We start from the raw sequence: 20641 nt of genomic DNA, 5'->3' as shown, positions 1-20641 counted from the left end.
TCCTCCTCCTACTCCTCCGGGCAGGCCCCGGTGTTCAGAAGTGGTCTGAGTCCAAAGAGCTCGCCACGCGGCTCCTCCTCTGGCAACCGCCTGTAGCTCTGGTGCAGTCACTTCGAATCCAAGTGGCCGCGCTCCTCCTCCTCCTACTCCACTGGGCAGGCCCCGGTGTTCAGAAGTGGTCTGAGTCCAAACAGCTCACCACGCCGCTTCTCCTCTGGCAACCGCCTGTAGCTCTGGTGTAGTCACTCCGAATCCAAGCGGCCACACTCCTCCTCCTCCTCCTCAGGGCAGGAGTGTTCAGAAGTGGTCGCTCTGAGTCCAAACAGCTCTCTTCGCCGCTCCTCCCCTGGGCAGCCGCCGGAGCCCCAGTGGTTGCTCCGAGTCCCAGTGCTGTGCTGAGCGGCCTCCTCTCCGATGCTCCCAGTTGTCCGAGTTCACTGCTCCAGCGGGGGGAGGGGCGTCTCGCCGGCAGCTCTACTTCACAAAGTTCCCTGCATTCCGGGACTACCGCCCCATTCGGGACGCCTCCCCAATGGGAGAGACTCACCCGGCTGCTTTGAGTTGGTCCCAAGTCTCTCAATATCTCCTCTTTTGACTCCTGAGTCCTGGAGCAACATGAAATGCAGCCACCCTCTAGGCCGTCATCTTGAAACCACCCTCTCAACTATCTTTTAGATAAAGAATGAGAGAAGGTACCTGTCATATAAATCTCCACAGATCTAAAACCTATCAATTTCTTGAGGCCTAGTTCAAATGGCTTGGATTTTCTACATCACATAATCTTCCCCGTTCCTCTCCATCCCTCCTACAAACCCCAGGCAAATAAAAATTTTCCTTTTTCTTTTTAATAGACCCAAAGCAAATAATCTTCACCTTTTCTTTGACACTTTTCAACTTCTTTACTATGCTAATGTCTATGCAAATGATTTATCTCATCTGTTAAGATTATCTATTCACCAACTATATTTTATACATCTTTGTATATTCTACAGCAACCTGCATAGTCAATCTAGGTGCTCAATGGCTCAATGTTTGATGATAAACATTTAGAAGAATGGGTGGAAGAATGAAAAAAAAGGATACAAAAATTATCAGAGAGCTCCCTTGACCACATTAACTAAAACAGTCCCACTTGACTGTCATCTCTCTCCCTGATCTTGTTTTACTTTTCATGGTTGTCCTTACCACTGTCTGAAAAGACATTATCCACTTATTTACCTTCTATCTATAGAGGTTTTCAGTCACAAGAGTATGTGATTTAAAAACATGTAGCCTGGTTTTCATCGTTAAGAGACCTTCTTCTGTGACAAAGTTAAAAAGTCTAATTCAGCAGCTCTCGGCTTTGAAGGTGAGCAGATCCCTCTGAGATCTGGATGAAAAGGTAAGCCCTTCCTCCACAGGAAAATGCTCAGCAACAGACAAAAACTCTGTAAGAAAATATAAGTACCACAAGCCACAGATCTGGATCCAAAGGCCACCACTTTGGACAGATCTGGGCTCTGGGCTTGGAATGAAAGGAAGGTCCTGAGGAAAATGGATGTATTACTGACCTGGTTAACTGAAGACTTCTAAAATTCCTCTGGTTTCTCCACAGACCTGAGAGGGTAAGGCAGCTGCCTGCACTTACTATTCTGAGTGCAAGCGCAACAGAGATTATTTTCCCCTTGGAGATTTAGGGTAGTCTCTGGAGGACAGACTAGAAACAGATAAGTAAGGAACTGAATCACTGGGCCACAAAGAACTTTTTCACTCTCAGTCTTGTTCCATGAGCAGGGTAGGATGGGCATCACATAGGCCATGCTAACAAAAATAAACAAGGGAAATAGGAGGAGAGCAACTGATGTGAAATGCTTTTTAAGTGCCAACTGCAGCTACTAAAAAGGCTCAAGAAATAGCACACTGCAATACTTATTAATTATAATTTCTCACCCCCCCCCCCCAAAACACACATGTACACACAGAAACTCTGGTCAACTATACCCCACCGTTAGTTTTACAAAAAGGATAAATCTGTAATGTACCTACTGTTCAGAAGGTAAAATTGGGAAAGAGTGGTGTGGCAGTATGCTAAGGGGAAAATGTGATGCCTTTCCCCACTGGACAGCAATTCCTATGCTCTGCAGGGCAGAGAACAGCCCCCTGGTCTCTGTAGCAGAACCCAGGGGGTCGAGGGGAACTTGAAAGACCATGAGGGATGGATGAGAAACTGAAAGGCAGCTGTGAGAAGCTTAGCACTGAAAGCAACAGGGAGGAGGCCTATTTTCAGAATCAGAGACCCAAGAGAGGAAAAGTCATACCTCCTGGGAAAAGCAGCAGGTACAAGCCTGTGTCGGCCAAGGAATGGTGAGGTGCCCTGGAGAAGTCTATTTCAAAGACAAAAACACTGGCTGGGTCCAAGACACTATTTAGCATGCAAGAAAAATGGCTACAGAAGATGCTAATCTAAACAGCTGGCAGAATTGTAGAAAATGACATGAGAAAATATGTTTTAAAAAGGTTTTAAAGCACGGCCATTAAAGAAAATAAGATAAATCCAACTCCATTAAGGTTTAAATTTTCCTTTCATTCTCAGCTACCATAAAAGAAATTTGAAAAGATAAGCCAGAGAACTGCTCATATCTAGAATATATAAAGCCCTCCTACAGATCAATAAAAGACAGAAACCTCAATAGAAAAATGGGGAAAAACTTAAAGGTACTTCACAAAGTAGAAATGCCAAACAGCCAATGAAGATGGAAAGGAGCTCAGCCTCATTAGACGTTAGATAAATGCAAGTTCAATCCTCAGTGAGATACCCCACACACCCACAGATGGACAAAAACTGAAACTCCAGACAGTACCAAATGTTAACAAGAATGCACAGCAACGCATTGCTGGCACGAACACAAACTGGTCCAGCCCTTCCTGGGGCAGAGCAGGGCTGCATGGTCAAGCAGAAACAGATCCACCAACACCCAAGCCCTGGCTGGGTCCACACTGCCCCAGCTTGCCTTCCTCAGGATTTCACAGGTGAGCCCATGAAAAAGACAAGCTGAGAAAGAACAGCTGTGTGAACACAAGGCAATAAGAAAATGCAAGCTATCATTTAGGAATGGCAAGTCAATTGTGACAATGCACAGCAGGAGGGGGAGAAGTTCTGAAAGGTGTGAAGAGGACCAAATGCCCTTTTGCTGATGCTCACCTTCATTATCAAGTGAGTGCCACTTGATAGAGCAAGCAAGATGAACCCTATAAGCCCACACAACTGGGGTCCAATCATGGCTCAGATGCTTTCCAGCTATGCGATCTTAGAAAAACGATTTAATTGCTTTGAATCTTAGTTTTACTACCTTTAAAATGGGGGCAAAACCATTGAATACCATAAAGTTGTTGTGGGAACTGAGATAATGTGTGAAAAACTCTTTGCTCAGGTGCCTGGAATGTGGTAAGAACATAAAAAGTGAAATATTTTGTTTTGTTCGCTTGATTTTGTTTTTTAGAGAAGAGGTTTTGCTACGTTGCCCTTCTGCCTCAGTCTTCCAAGCAGGTGAGATTACAGGTGTGCACCACGACACTGGCAGCAGGAGAATGATTTAATAATAAAAATGAACTCCATGGAGAGCTTTTTAAATCCTGAAGAACAAGTGAAGCAGTGGAGGAAGTTCATTGCAAGACTCTGAACTCAGCTAACAGAAACAAAAGGAGGAGCAGTTCAACGGGAGGAAGATGTAGTCTTCAGACCCAAAAGCTCAGGATGATGAGGAACACCCAGGCCACACGTGGAAATGTGGGGCTGAAGACTGAGGACAGACATGAGACTAGGGAGTTACCCACCACTGGTTGGCGGCTAAGCAAAGGTGTCCCAGGGCTGAAAACAGAGCCCTGAGACTCAAATAAAAGGGGTCCAACAAGACAGGAGTTAGGGAAATGCAGAGAATTTAAATGTACTGTGAATATGTGAATCAAAATAAGCATCAAGACTTATAGAGTATGACTGTCACTTTCATGCTGCACAATCTCCCCTGTGCTGTCATACACATTAGCAGATCTGATCCACACACTGATCCTGGGTGATGCGAAGGAGAATCATCATCTCCAACTCACAGAGGTGGAAACAAGTTCAGACACAATGCGACCCACAGACCCTAAATGGCAGGGCTGTCACACATGCACAGGTCTAGGGTTCTAAATCTAGTGCTCGTGGTCCCAAACTCTCTGGAGGAAATCTCCTACAGGAGCTGAAGACAGATTCCAAGTGAACTTTGCACACACAGTTCCACCACTGACACCCGTTATGTGAAATGCCTCTGCACCTTGGGTTTGCCTGGCAAGTAAAATTCAAGAGCCAGCTGTTCTGTGACTGTTCCTCTGCTATCCTCCCTCTCTGCAGAACAGTTCTGTCCCTCCCTCTGGACCATTGCTAGTTCTTGGCTATTCCTTCTTTGTAGAGTTCTTTGATTCAGCTAAATTCCATTTATTTGTTTCCCTATTGCTCTCCTCCACCAGAGAGCAAACCAGTTGGCATTCTCCTTTATATTTCCCAGAGTCTTCCACAATGCCTAGCACATAAAATATAACATATATTTACTCCATTTTCTTCTGAAGAGAATAAGATTTGAATCAGCTTTAAAAGAAGAATATGCAAAAATAAAGTAACAAGAGACAAATGAAATAATTACCAAGTAGTAAGAACCACAAAATGAATGCATATTCATAAGATGCTACATGTACTGCGATGTCTTCCATTAACACAACGTGTCTGGAAACCAGGAAACGGTCAATAGGTAGAGAGCTGACACCATAAGTGGCAAACATGAAAAAATACAAGTGAATAAAACTGGAAGACACCAAATAAATGCTTTTTTTTCTAAAGTGATTCTAGGCCTTCACACCTAAATTATAACTTAGTTTTCAATATAAGTTCACTGTGCCCCAATTCGAACACATCAGCCTTAGCAACAGTCACAAATAGCCAAAAGAAGAGAAAGCCTAATTCTGGCAGCAGCTAAAAGGGCTATTTCCTGATCCTTCTAGTTGTGAAGTAGTCTTTTGCCACTCAGGGTGAGGGAAACTGTCTACACTGTGCAGTAAATTAGATCAACTGCAAAAAGCAATTTAAACTCACCAGAATCAAGAGGAGGAACTGGCCACTTCATAACTGTTTGATGTGCATTAGATCTTTCTTCCTTTCCTTTTAAAATTAACATATTGTATTTCTAAACTGGGGAGCAAACAGAAAAAAAAAAAAAAAAAATCCCTGAAACCAAATATTCAAACAGAATCCTAAATAAAAATATCAGATAACATTTCCATTAGAATTTCACAGCTTCCCTGTTTACTGATATAGAAAAACACTTCCTTGAATACAAAGACCATCTTTGAAGGGTGTTATTTAAAATCATACAAAAGTCTGTATTTACATGGAAAAGTATTCCAGCATCTGAACTCTATTATATAATTTCCCTTATGGTGGGGGTTGCTATCATATGAAACTTTTCCAAAAGATTCACAGATATCTTTGTGCACAGATACTTCTGCTGAAATTAGGGCAATTGAGACAACATCAGCACAAGGTTGAGCCCAGGAGACCGTGCACCCCAGCCCACCACCAGAGCCTGTGATGCAGTGCAAATGCAAGTCAGGAAGTCCAGCTAAGGGGCTGCTTTTCCTTTCTTGGATCCTCTAGCTAGGCTTCAGTGACAGCACTTACCTGCCACACGTTTGAATAAACTTTCAAATCTTTTAATGGCACACTTGGGACAAAGTATAATACACTGTTCAGGAAATACCTTGGAGCCAAGAAAAGCAATTGATATTTCCACAGGGAGTTCTTGACAGGGTTTGCCAATGAGCCTCTTTCACTTTAATACAACCATGGACACTACATCTTAAAGACATATTTGCAGACATTTTCAAAGATGTGTGTGTTATCAGGAACTTTGCCTCAGGGAGTTCATCCACAAGCAGCTTTTATCCATTTCACACAAACTATCTCCACTCTTCCAGTGACGTAAGCCAAAAGCCCTGTGCCATCCTTACCACTCAGTCAACTGATGTCACTTCCTAACACCCACCCCACCCCACCTTGCCCCACATCCCACCTGTCAATTCTGTCAGCTCGACCTTCACTGCAACCATCCTGGTTCAGTCTCCATCACTTCTCACCTGAGCAGGTCTCCCAGCTTCCGCTCTTGCCCACTTGCAGCCTATTCCCAACACAGTGGTCAGACTGAGCCCTTTAAACATAAGTCACGTCGTGCTAATTCTCCACTCTAACCCTCTAAGCCTTTCCATCTCAGTTAGAGCTAAAACCAAATTCCTAACAATAATGATGCACAAGCCCTACTCATCTGTACCTTCACCCCCAAGCTCTCTAACCTCCCTGGCCAAAATTCTCCACCTTGGCCTCTTTGCTGCTCCCTGAGTCACACTGATGCTCCCTGAGGTCCCCATGAGGAGGGCTATCTCATTCCCTCAGTTCTTTTTCAAAGCATCTTCCCTATGAGGCCACCCTACCTAAAATCTCACACTCACTCCCCATATTCATATTTCTCTTCTTAATTTTTCCACTTTAGTACTTATTACTTATTGAGCCTGCTACGTAGACTCTATTACCTAATGTTGGGATGCTTTCCCAGTGGAATTGAGAAAGACAAAGAAGTTTTCCATTTGTTCACTGCTATATCCCAGCATCTAATACAGTGCCTAACACATAGTAGGTGCTCAATATGCATTCATTGAGTAAGTGAGTGCTGACAAATGTCACACAGTCAAAAAGATAACTATTTGTCTAAGTAATAAGGATTTCCCCAATTTCTACCCCTCCACACACACACAAGATGATATCACTGTGTAGTCTGCAACATCCAATACTGGCTACAATTTCTAACAATCAAACTTCTAACTCCCAAGAGTCTCTTGCCTCTTTTATAGGGCCAGATGGCTTCTGCCTTACAAAATGGCTCTGTCCAAGCACCCACCCTGAAGAGCACTGCATCACAGTGCAAATGAGCTCCAAGAATTACCTTCAAGCCTAGAAAAGACATGCAACAACACAGACAATTTAAAAGATTGGTCTCATTTATTTTCTTTTAGCTTTTTTTTTTAAGTTATAGATGGACAAAATACACGTATATATGTTTGTTTGTTTGTTTGTTTGTTTTTATGTGGTGCTAGGGCTCAAACCCAGTGCTTCCCGTGTACCAGGCTAGCACTCTACCACTGAGCCCCAGCCCCAGCACCTGGTCTCATTTATTTATCAAGACAGGGTCTCACTCTGTTGTCCAGGCTGGCCTAGAAGTGACCCTCCTGCCTCAGCCTCTCAAGTTCTGGGACTACAGGGGTGCACCACTGTGCCCAGCCTGCCCATTTTAAATCAGTGATGCCGAACAGTTTTGTGCAACTTTCTGTAAGTTACAAAATAAGTTATATACATCTCCTCTTTGAAACTCTACAATAACTTAATAGTAGGTAGAGTATTTACTGCTACCATCTTACAACTGGAGGGGACAGAGCTCAGGGTGTAACTCAGTGGTAGAACATTTGCCTAGCATGCATCTCAGTGCCATCCCCAGCAAGGCCCCTCCCCTGAAAAGCACCTGGAGAAGTTGAGAGGCTTGAACAAAGGTTACAAAGCAAGTAAGTAGGAAAGTCATGAGCCTAGATGTTCCACTTAGATCTTCCTTTACGTGACACTAGTGTTATCCCCTTTACCCACAGTACCTTCATGGGACATCACATTGAGAAAATCCCCACATCCTTCTCAAGTTGGGTGGCGGCTGGTATTGAGTTATAGCTTCTTTCAACCTTCTTTCTCCCCTGGCAGAATGGGGAGGGAAGTAAGAGAAGAAAGGAAAACTCATTCTTTTCCTGACTGCTTTCTGTTACCAAAACTCAGCAGTATTTCCTAGACAACTCACTGTGCCATTACCACCTGAAACTCAAAACATCCACCAACACCTGCTCCTGCTCTTCCCTTTCTCCTTACACCATCCTCAGCTCCTTCCAGGCTTACAACCTTTCACCCTTTCCAGTGCTTAACATTCTAGTCACCAAATCCTTCACTTACCTTTTTAAAAGCTCTTATATCTCCACAAATTCCCTGGAATTCTCTGACAGCATCCTACAGATCTCCAGGAATAAAAGTCAGATTATATTATACTCTTACTAAAAATCTTCCACAGACTTCTCTTAACTAGAAACTACTTTTCTATTCCTGATCTTACCATTCAGATCTTGACCTTGTACATGAGGTGGCTGCTTGTCTTTTACTCTTTATTGCATTCTGACTTAAGTCTCTAAAACATATCCAATGTATTTGTAATTCTTCTTTTAATTGCAAGAGACTGGAAAATCAACTTGAATTGTCTGGTTTTTTAAGAGTAATTTATTAGCTTATGTAATGCAGTTAATCTGATCACACTGAGGGGCTCAGACGGTATTTACAGGACTACATGTGCATATGTGTGCATGCATGTGTGCGTCTCAGCTCAGTTTTCTCAGTATTAGATCGCTTACTAGGGTGGCCTCTTTCCCCACAGAGAAAGATGAAGGATGCAAGGAGGATACCAGCAGCTCTAGAATTACGTCCCATTCTCTTAGAGACCCGGGGAGGAAGAGAGAAACTCTTGCTAAGGCACTTTGCAGTACAGTCACGGGATCAGATCTGCCACGACTGATCCAGGTTGCCGGCTCACTTCTGCACCAATCACCACGACAAGCAGGTGGACTAGACTGACACTTCACCAATTCACTGACACTTCACTCCACATTCTGAGGAATGTGGTCTAGTTTTTGGTCCTACTAAAGGATAAAGTTTAAGTCTCCTTAGACATGCTCCAAATAGAATTCTTTTAAAAGACAATTCTCTGTATTTTTATTTATAGAAAGCTACTTATAAAATTTTCAGTGCTTGCCTGAGTCAAAGATTATTCCCCTTGTAGAATCACAATTTTTGATGCAGAATCAAATCAGGGATGTAATAATATAAAAGAAAGAAAATAACCTAAAAAGTTTAAACACCTTGTCAAATACAAAAACAAAAAAAAAATAGGTCATTTGTATCTAACGTTTTGTATGAGTAGAGACTGAACACAGTACCTGACCTCAGATCCCTTTAGATCATACCAACACGCAGCAAAATATATTTCTCATCTTAGAGACACACTTCACTATCCCAGACCTTACTGAAAAGTAAGCTCAAATAAGACCATTTCAGAAAATCAGACAACAATGAAAACATTTTAGGAACTAATATAAGGGCCACAACTCCAAAGCCTGAGAATATTCCATATCATCAGTTCACTACTAAGAGATTAGGCACACTAACCTGAGAAGTCATGCAAAACTTGAACTACTATTCTCATTATTAACAGAAACTGAGACTATATTTCTCTGATTAGTGGTTTCTGGCACAACAGAAACTCTATACCTATTGCTAGATTTCAAATATGGCCAACTCTAAAAATCTGAGTGGTATCTATAACTACCCATTCCTTCCTCTTGCCTAAAACCAGAGATGAAGTGATCCCCTTCCCCCACACAAGACCAACCCCAGCACGTGTGCTCCGGCCACTACTTCCTGCCGTGAGGGCTTCGTACTTAAGAGTAATACCCTCAGTCCCCTAGTCATTGCTCCCCCTCATATCAGTATAGAAATGTTCCCTCATTTCCCATCTCTGAAAACATTCTCATAAAGTTGAAGTGAGTGCATTAAAGTAAGAGTAAATATTTTAAAAAAAGGTATTTACTGGGAACAAAGAACATTTCATGTTGATAAGAGGAAATGCATTAGTAAGACAGAATGACTGTAAATATATATGCACTTAATAGAAAAGATTCAGCTATATAACAAAGCAAAAACTGAAGGAATAGTGGGTGGGTAGGGAAGAATGAAGGAACTTTGGACTGTGCAGAGGGGAGTGAGGGGAGGGGCAGTGGGGATTGGAAGGACAGTGGAATGAGACAGACATCATCACCCTATGTACATGTATGATTACACTACTGGTGTGACTCGGCACCATATACTGCCAGAGGAAGAAGTTGTGCTCCATTTGCGTACAGTGTGTCAAAATGCGTTCTACTGTCATGTATAGCCAATTAGAACAAATATTAAAAATTAATTTAAAAACTGACATGAATAAATTCTCAATCACAGGTATGTTCACATATAAATAAGAAAACCACACAAAATATCAGCAAGGACAAAGAAGACCTGAACAACACATGCAGTCACCTTAACCTGAGAGACATTTACAGAGCATGACACTGAACAAGTGCAGAACACAGATTCTTCTCAACTGTACGTAGAACACTTACCAAGACTATACGCTGAGCTGAATGAGCCTCAGCAGATTTCAAAACACTGGCATTGAACTCAATTATGTTAGAAATTAATAACAGCAGATCTAGAAAAGCTCGTGTTTGGAAATTCAACTACACACTTAATAATAAATGGGTCAAAGAAATCTTTCAAGTATTTGGAACTGAATGATAATAAAAATAAAACATCAATATTTATGTGATGCATCTAAAGAAGTGTTTGGCAGAAACTATGTAGCTCTAAGATGTGCCTATAATGAAAAGTGGGGGACAAAAGAAAAAGAAGGGCTAACATCAACTGGCTAAGCTTCAGCCTTGCTTCAATTTGGATTTGAAAAGTCCCTAAAAGGTCCATGTGTTAAAGACTTGGAGCCAGCTTGACACTACTGAGAGGTGGTACAAACGTCAAGAGGTATGGCCTAGTGGAGGCCTTTAGATCACTGGAGGTGTGTCCTGGAAGAGTACTGTGGGACTGCAGGCTCCTCATTTTCTTTCACTTCTTGGCCATGAAGTTAGCAGTCTGGCTTTGCCATACACTCCTACCATGATGTGCCCACAGGCCCAAAGCAACCAACCATGGACTGAAACCCCAAAAACTGTGAGACAAGCTCAACCTTTTCTATTTCTAAGTTATCATTTCAGGTATTTATCATAGTAAAAGAAACCTAACTAACACATATCCTAAGTTTGAGGACAAAGGGCAAATGAGATGATAGTTTAACCCAAAATAATTAGAAAGAAAGATACAATAAACTTGAGAGAAAAAAAAAAAATCAATGAAACAGAAAAGCTGAAAAATAAAAAATGAATGTGATCAAAAATTATTATTTTAAAATACTGATAAAATTGATAAACTTTCCACTAGACTGATACATAGATGACTACTATCAGAAACAAAAGAGTGATTGATAATTATTAGAAATCCTACAGACATTAAAAGGATAATATAGAACTACTATGAATAGCTTTATGACCAATATTCTACAAATTAAATGAAATGGACAAATTCTCCAACTATAATAAATTATCAAGATAAACACAAGAAGAAGTAGAAAATCTGAATAGCCTTCAGATCGATACCTGTCATCAATATAAAAAGTGTCGAAAATAGCATCATGTACCTCTACCAGCAGGATTTGGCATCAGATAAATCACAGGAAGTTCTCTGCTCCCAGACCTGGATCCATGGGCTTCTTGCCTGGGAAGCGCAGCAGCAGGCATCGTGGGAAGGTGAAGATGACCCTTCCAAGCCTGTCCATCTCACAGCCTTTCTGGGGTACAAGGCTGGCATGACCCACATCCTGCAGAAAGTCCACAGGCCAGGATCCAAGGTGAACAAGGAGGAGGTTGTGGGGGCTGTGACCGTAGTAGAGACACCACCCGTGGTGGCTGTAGGCACTGTGGGCTACATGGAAACCCCTCGAGGCTTCTGAACTTTCCAGACCTTCTTGCTGAGCATGTCAGCGATGAGTGCAAAAGGAGCCTCTATAAGAACTGGCACAAATCTAAGAAGGCCCTCACCAAATACCACAAGACGCGGCAGGATGACAAGGGCAAGAAGCAAATGGAGGACTTCGGCAGCATGAAGAAATACCGCCAGGTCGTCTGCTCTGTCGCCCACACCCAGTTGTGCTGCTTCCTCTGTGCCAGAAGAAAGCCCACCTGATGGAGATCCAGGCTCAGAAACTGGTCTGGGCCGGGAGAGGTTGAAGTAGCAGGTCCCTGTGAACCAGGTGTCTGGGCAGGATGAGATGACTGATGTGACCAAGGGCAAAGGCTACAAAGGGGTCACCAGTCACTGGCATACCAAGAAGCTGTCGCGCAAGAACCACTGAGGGCTGCGCAAGGTTTCCTGTAGAGGAGCCTGGCATCCTTGGCTTGGAGTGGGCAGAAAGGCTACCGTCACCGCACTGGATCAACACCAAGGTCTACAAGACTGGCCAGGGCTACCTCATCAAGGATGGCAAACTAATCAAGAATAAAGCTTCCACTGACTCTGACCTGTCTGACAAGAGCATCAACCCTCTGGGTGGCTTCGTCCACTGTGGTGAAGTGACCAATGACTTCGTCATGCTGAAAGGCTGTGTGGTGGGAACCAAGAAGTGTATGCTCATACTACACAAGCCCTTACTGGTACAGACCAAATGGTGCACTCTGGAGAAGGAGGGCCTTAAGTTCATTGACACCACTTCTAAGTTTGGCATGGCCATTTCCAGACTATGGAGGAGAAGAAAGCATTCATGGGGCCACGTAAGAAAAAACTGCATTGCCAAGGAAGAAGGTGCTTGCTGTCTGGAGCATGAGCAGCTGGCTGTGGCCAATAAAAACTTCTTCAGTGAAAAAAAAAAAAAGCATCATGTTTTAACTACCACGTCTTATGTCAATAAAGAAACTTAAACTAGAACTAAAGCCTTTTAAAAGAATAATCCAAGTCCAGGTTTCACTAGTAAATGTTATCAAACACATAAGAATACCAATCTTGTAAAAGTTTCTCAAGGGCTGGGGATACAGCTCAGCTGGTAGAGTGATTGTCTCGCAAGCACAAGGCCCTGGGTTCAATCCCCAGTACCGTAAAAAAAAAAAAAAAAAAAAAAAAAAAAAAAATTTCTTAAAATACAGGAGGAGGAAATATTTCCCAACTCATTTTATAAGACCAGGATTATCCTGATACCAAAACTAGACAAGGGCATTACAGAATAGTAAGCTACAAATTAACATGAATATACATGTTAGATTTGTCAAAAAGTTTCTAGCAAATCAAGTTAAGGAGAGGTTAATTTAACAGTGTAATTTCGATCCATTTAATATGCTAATTACCCTGGGTTGATCTTACACAATAAACACATGTATGAAAACAAGATTATGTATAAATACTATGTAAATACAATGAAAAATAAAAATAAGACAAAAAGAAAAATTCAATCCATGCAATTTCAACATGTTAACAGAAAAAAGAAAAATCCATATGAACATTTCAGTAGACAAAAGCATTTGACACAATACAACTTCCATTCATGATCAAAATTTACTATCAGGGTATTTGCTCAGTTTCATAGAGTGCATCTATGAAAAACCTAAAGCTAACATCATAATCATTCTATTTTTCACCTACAATTAAGAACGAGGCCAGAATATCCATTCTGAATACCTCTGTGTTCAACACTGCAGTGAAGATCTCTTATAAGGCTAGAAACAACTAAAAGGCATACAGATTGGAATGGAACAGGCAAAACAGCCTTTATTCCCAATAACAATGTACAGAGATCCCACTCCTGTGTGTGTGTGTGTGTGTGTGTGTGTGTGTGTGTGTGTGTGTGTGTGTAGATGCATGTTATCTATTTTATGAGGAAAGTCTATTGGGACTACACTCAATCTACAGGTCAATTTTGGAACTGTACTGAATCTACAGGTCAATTTGGGACCAAAAGGCATAAACTGAAGTTTTTCAATCTGTGAAGAAAATATTTCTCTCCACTTAAATCTTTCTTTTTTTCTTTTAGTACTGGGGATTGAACCCAGGGGCACTTTACCATTTAAATCTAATTTCTCTTGACAGTATTACATATACACAGAGAGAAAAAATTCTATAAAATCTTTGAAGAAGCCACTAAAAGGATTAACTGTGTCATAGGACATTGTAATGTACAGAAACTTCTCTATACTATGAGTGACTAAAAAGCAAAATTAAAGAAATAATCATTTATTATTGCATCAAAAACATGAACAACTTGGAAAACAATCTAACAAAATATAGGCAAAATGTACGCACTGAAAACTACAAAAGTATCAAGAGATATTAAAGTAGATTTAAACAACAGGGCAACATCAAACTGTGCTAAATTGATCCCAAGCTGTCTTACAAGTTCAATACAATTCCAATAGGTTTTTCTCATAAAACAAGCTAATTCTAAATTTCCTATGAAAATACACAGGAACTAGAATAGCCAAAATAGTTTTCAGGAACAGGTATAATTTGTATCAAAAGTTCCAGTAAGGACAGCTATATAGCTCAATGGACAGCATCTAGAGACTAGGCATAAATCATGTTTGTAAAGTCAACTGACTTGTAATAATCCAATAGGGACAGTCTTTCCAACAAGTGTGCTGAAACAAGTAGATATCCACATGGGGGAAATGAAATTCCACCCTGTCCTCATAGCATATATAAAAATTAACTTGCAATAAATGTGAAAATAAAATTCTATAATACAAAAAGGCTATTTCCAGAAATAGAGTACACTAGTGTTGCCAAAGGCTGGTGAAAGAAGAAATGTGGTGGCTGGTCAATGAATAGAAAGTTTCATTATGTAAGATTCCAGACGTCTCCAGTACAGCCTCATACCCACATGTAATGACACTGGACACTTAAAATGTTAAGAGGTAATCTTGAGTTAAAAGTTCTTGTTACAATTTTAAAAAGAAAGAAAAAAAGAAATCTTTGTAACTTTGGGACAAAGATATATTAGGCAGGAAACCATAAACATAAATCATGAAAGAAATATTTGATAAATTGGATTTCATTAAAATTAAAACTTCTCCAGGGGGTAGGGGAAGGGGAGGGAGGGGGAAGTACAGGACAGTGATAGTGGCCAAATTATACTGTTATATTGTGTACACATATGAATATGTAATAACAAATGCCACCATTATGTACAACTATAATGCACCAATTTAAAAAATTCAGGAAAAAAATTAAAACTGCTATTCAAAAAAAGCATCCTTAAGAAAATTGGGTACATACACACACAAAAAAAATTATACACACAGCAATAAAACCTTTTCTGTATTACATAAAGAACTCTTATAGTTCATTAAATATGAAGAAAAAACAAATTTTAAATGGGTAAAAAAGAATATATGTAATACAATGACCATAAACACACACACACACACACACACACACACACACAGAGTATCATTCTGTCATGAGGAAAATTCACAATGAAATACAACAAACGACAGCAAGGAGATACCACTGTCTGTGAGCAAAAGGCTGAAACCATAGCTCCATGTGCTGGTGGAGATAAGGAGACACTGAATCACTCATATATTGTTTAAAAAATATTTTTAGTTGTAGATGAACATAATAACTTTATTGTATTTATCATGTGGTGCTGAGGATTGAACCCAGTGCCTCACACGTGCTAAGCAAGTGCTCTACCAATGAGCCACAACCCTAGCCCATCACTCATGTATTTTTAACGGAAATGAAAACTGGTATACTACTTTGGAAAACTGCCTAACAGTGTCTCATGAACCCATGCTTACCTTATGACCAGCAATTCCACTTCTATATATTTATTTAACCAAGAGGAAATAAAGCATCTGTCCACACAAAGATGGGTAATAACAATGATCACTTAGCTTTATTCCTTCTTTTCTAGTTAAAAAATTAATCACAAAATTAAAATTCTATAGAACAATGGAAAGAAAAAGTTGGACTAATATGGATAAATCTGGGCAAGGAACTTTGAGAACTACCTGAAAAGGACTGGAGATGGCAATAAAAACTAGCAAGAAGAACTACAATAAAAGGTGTATTCAGATCACCATCTATCCTAATCTGCACTGTTTTCTCCACCATACCTTTCTGTTGCCACTGCAGCCACAAAAGACCCTCTGTACATTTTAGTTTCCTTCCTTCTAGCAGCTTTATTTTTAATCATCAAAAACTGGAAATAATCAAAACTTTCTTCAACTACTAAATGGGTAACAAACTAGGAGATATACATGCAATAATTCCTAATGCTGCTCAGCAACTCTAAACCTCGTGGATGAATTTCACATGTATATGCTAATAGGAGACAAGCCAGACTCAAAAAGATTCCATATATGACATTCTGGAAAAGGCGAATCCACAGGGGCACAAAACGGACCAATGATTGGCAAGGGTGCTTGGGTGAAATCAAGTGGTAATGAAAAGTGTCACAAGGGAATTTGGGGGAGCAACCTTTCCATCTTGATTGTGGTGATTGCTATACAAATCTATACGGGTTTTAAAATTCACAGAACTGAACACTTACAAGGGATGATTTTTTAACATCCATAAATCAATTGCACTCTTATACATCAGTAATGAATCAACTGAAAGAGAAGTTCACAATAGCCTCAAAGAAAATAAAATACTTGGGAATCAATCTAACAAAAAAGGTGGAAAACCTCCACATTGAAAACCACAGAACACTAAAGAAATAAATTGAAGAAGACCTTAGAAGATGGAAAGATCTTTCATGTTCTTAGATAGGCAGAATTAATATTGTCAAAATGGCCATACTACCAAAAGTGCTTTACAGATTTAATGCAATTTCTATTAAAATTTCAATGACATTCTTCACAGAAATAGAAAATGCAGCCATGAAATTCATTTGGAAAAATTAGAGACCCAGAATAACCAAAGCAATCCTCAGCAAGAAAATTGAAGCAGGAGGTATTACAATACCAGACCTGAAATTATACTACAGAGCTATAGTATCAAAAACAGCATGATATTGGCACCAAAACAGACATGAAGAACAATGGTATAGAACAGAAGACCCAGAGACAAACCCACACAGATACATTTATCTTATACTAGACAAAGGTGCCATAAATGTACATTAAAGAAAAGACAGCCTCTTCAACAAATGGTGCTGGGAAAACTGGAAATCCATTTGTAGTAAAATGAAATTAGATCCCTATCTCTCACCCTGGACAAAAAACTCAAAATGGATCAAGGACCTAGGCATTAGACAAGAGATCCTATGCCTATTAGAAAAAAAAGTAGGACCAAATCTACATCATGTCCACTTAGGAACTGTTGAGACTCCTGAAGTGCAAAAAGTAAAATCAAGAATCAACAAATGGGATGATATCAAACAAAAAAGCTGCTTTTTTTAAAAAAAATTTTATTTGTTCTAATTAGTTATATATGACAATAGAATGCATTTATACATTTGGATAAATCATACACAAATGGGCTGTAATTTCTCATTTTTCTGATTGTACATATTGTAGGATCACATCAGTCATGCAGCTCTACCTAATATAAAGTAACTCTAATCTTCCTTAGCCTCCCCACCCCTTATTGTGAATTAGCATCTGCATATCAGAGAAAACATTCGGCCTTTGGTTTTTTGGGATTGGCTTATTTCACTTCTTAGCATGATATTCTCTAACTCCATCCATTTATCAGCAAATAAAAGACAAATGAAGGGAAGGGAGGGGGATGGGAATTGAAATGACAGTAGAATAATTGGACATAACTTTCCTATGCTCTTATATGAATACGCAATCAGTGTTAACTACATCATGTACAACCACAAAAATGGGAAGTTACACTCCATGTATGTATGATATCTCAAAATACCTTCTACTGCCATGTATAAAAAGAATTTTAAAATGTTAAAAATAAAAAAGGGATAATTTTTACTGTATGTAAGCTGTACTTTAATAAACCTGAGGAAGAATAATATGTGGACCAAGTAGGTCTCTTTTGTACCAAAGCCAAATAGCTCAGCATCTATATACAGGGAAGACCAAAAACTCAAAACAAATATTCAAAGTATAAGCCAAGGTAACGAACTAAAGGTACCAAATTTTTTTCATTTTAACAAAATTTAAAAGCCAATAAAACATTTAACAAAAATTTTAATGTGCAAGGCACCTGTTAAGCATTAAATAGCTCCTGCTACAATGAGGTAGCACTCTCAAAAACATCACTAGCACCGGCCTGCCAACACTGGGAAATAAGCAGGATCCACAAAGCACATCCTTAATTATCACTGAAATGGCACAAGCTCTGGGACATAAGAGGACCATTCTGCCTCCTGCTGAGATGACCAAGGATGGCCTCATGAACAGTGGCACGGGTCAAAGAAATGGTGGCTGATGAAAACAATGACCCAGCCTAATAGTCCAGGAAGTAAGCATGTTGAAGGAACAGTACAGAGACAGGAGTTGTTAGAGCTGGAAGCTTCTGAAGAGCAAAGGGGGAGGGGAGGGGAGGGAAGAGGAAGGGAGAGGGGAGAGGGAGAGAGGGAGAGAGGGAGAGAGGGGGGAGAGAGGGAGGGAGGGAGAGAGAGAGTGAGGGAGGGAGGGATCAACGAAGGAAGATAGCTCTTCCTTGCCAAGGAGGGCCCTGGCTGTCATCCTTACGTACTTTAAACAACACAGGCACACGCTAGCTCATATAACATGTGCATGTGCCCACACTCCCACACACGGTTTCTTTTTTATTTCCTCAACTTGATGCTTAGAAGAGAGAGACAGGTGCAGTGGTACATGCCTATAATCCTAGCTACCTGGGAAGTTGAGACAGGAAGAGTCACATGTTCAAGACCAGTCTGGGCAACTTAGCAAGTCCCTATTTCAAAATAAAATAAAAAAGGACTGGGGATGTAGCTCAGTAATTGAGTGCTTGCCTGGCATACACTAAGTTCTAGGGTCCATACCCAGATTGGGGGGGGGGGGGGGGTGTCTGTGTGTGCACAAGCACCATCAAGAAACAGATCAAAAGAGAAATGTTAAGGTATTCCAAATGTAAGTAGAGCTGAGGTTCATCTACACCAAGTGTCACTGATGAACTGGCTGTAAGATTCCCTGTATAAAAGTTAGAACTCCTAATTTTCAAAGGAACCATGCTCAGAAATAATGTGGTGTGATGGTGGGAATCACTAAGGAGGGAGGAGCACCATGGACTGAAGTCTGAGCAAGGAAGGTGACCTGGAGGAATATAGAAGGTCAGCATATTAGTTACAACAGGAAGAACAAAAAGCAAATATAACATGGACAGTAAGAGTCAGGTTTCTCATTGTCTGCAATGGAATTGCAGATCTGTGGGATGGATGGATGGAAGGAAGGAAGGAAGGATAGATGGAAAGGAAATATGTACACATACATATATTTCCTTGCTCTTGTTCACCTAAAGGGCCTGGTAGAATCTGGATTTCTCCACTAAAAGGAACAAGGCTTCTCAGAAAAATGGTTGATTCCAGGGATAGTATAGAGAAAGCACAGGATAAGGTGGGAATACACTCAGAAAGTAAAGAAGTATTCACAAAGCAAAAAGGCATGTCAAAATGACACAAAAGTCAACATGTGGGTCTTCTGCTGGTCAAATCCACACCAATTTGAACAAAATAAGTACTGATAGAGATTTTCCCTTAATAAACAATCACACTCTGAGAAGCAACATGCTGCTCTTCTCCAAAGAGCGTCCCTCCACCAGCTATACCCATTTTTCAGGATCTGTGAATTCAAACATTTGCCCACTGCCCGCTACCACTTCCATATCTCACACTGTAGCCGTGAGCTCCTCCTAGGTCAGGACAACACGAGCACCTGCCTCCCTGGAATGAGCAACCTAAAACAGGACCTGGCCAGGATGGAAAAGTGGCCTCTGGGCAAGGTTGACTGAAGAGAGAGCAACATGCCTCAGTGTCTGGGGCTAAAGCAGACTTTTCCCCACCTCAGCAAGGTACGCTGGCAGATGACAAAGATGACTCTCAAGAATCTAAAGCAAAAGGATATGTGACTTAACAATGACTTGACTTAAAATGATACTAATGAGTTTTGTTGCTGTTTTTACCTCATTTCGCCCTAGGTGTGGCACAGCACCATTACTTTGTATTGGGAGAGAAATGGGTGTGGGGAGATGGAGAAAGTATATCTTTAATGAGGTATTTCCTCTCCATCACGGAGATTATATTTCTGAACAACTGCACACAACTCAATATCATTTCCAATTCATAGTTCATACAAAGTCATGTTCCATTTCAAACTGACAAGACCTCAAATGTTCCCTGGGGCTCTACACACATGAACACACTTCCATGGTTCAGAAGTGACACAAGAGGAAGCTATTGTCAACTCTGAAGCCAGTCTGGCTGCCTCACTGAAATTACCCTGGAGGCAATCTGCTTATGAGATTTAATTGTGAAGAAAGAGTAGAGAAGAATGAGGAAGAAACCTGGCCATGAGCAGTAAAATGCAGTAGAACTGTATGTCTAAGTGTGCTTGCAATAACATAAAAGTAAGGAGCTTATTTGCATTGTGGTTGATCACTTCAAGCTAAGACCTGCTCAGAGATTTGGGAAAAAATTACATTAACAAGAAGCTCTTCAGCTTCACTAAATCTCCAATCATGCACCAAAAAAAGAAAATAAAGAAAATAATCTTTGCTTTCCCATCAGGATTTTCTTACTTTATAGACAACTAAGCCTGGTATCAAGCAGAAAGCTATTTCAACAAACTAGGGCAGAGGACAAAAAAAAAAAAGACTCTTTGCAGTTATAGAGTCACTGAGCAGCCTCAAACACTGCTTTCAAGCTGGGAACGGGCACCTGCCTATAAACCCAGCAACTTG

The 20641-nt window shown here is 40.5% G+C and overlaps 1 protein-coding gene, 1 long non-coding RNA gene and 1 pseudogene across 8 annotated transcripts in view; 1 reads left to right on the top strand and 2 right to left on the bottom strand.

Annotated features, from left to right (window-relative positions):
* DIS3L2 (DIS3 like 3'-5' exoribonuclease 2) overlaps positions 1 to 20641 on the bottom strand; it is a 362072-nt gene that overhangs the window by 245672 nt on the left and 95759 nt on the right. The gene's annotated exons all lie outside the window — the stretch shown is intronic.
* LOC306658132 lies at positions 703 to 8722 on the bottom strand. Its single transcript, XR_013762975.1, has 3 exons — positions 8048 to 8722; positions 5105 to 5200; positions 703 to 1800 (listed from the first exon to the last, which is right to left on the bottom strand). It is a non-coding gene; the product is annotated as an uncharacterized lncRNA (long non-coding RNA).
* On the top strand, positions 10114 to 12796 carry LOC306658353 (large ribosomal subunit protein uL3-like; annotated as a pseudogene). The gene is made up of 2 exons: positions 10114 to 10135; positions 11411 to 12796. The product of its transcript is annotated as a large ribosomal subunit protein uL3-like (transcript).

The sequence above is a fragment of the Sciurus vulgaris genome (genome assembly GCF_902686455.1).
Source record: "Sciurus vulgaris genome assembly, chromosome: 3".
In the NCBI taxonomy this organism is placed as follows: domain Eukaryota; kingdom Metazoa; phylum Chordata; class Mammalia; order Rodentia; family Sciuridae; genus Sciurus; species Sciurus vulgaris.
This window is presented reverse-complemented; position numbering and strand designations above follow the sequence as displayed.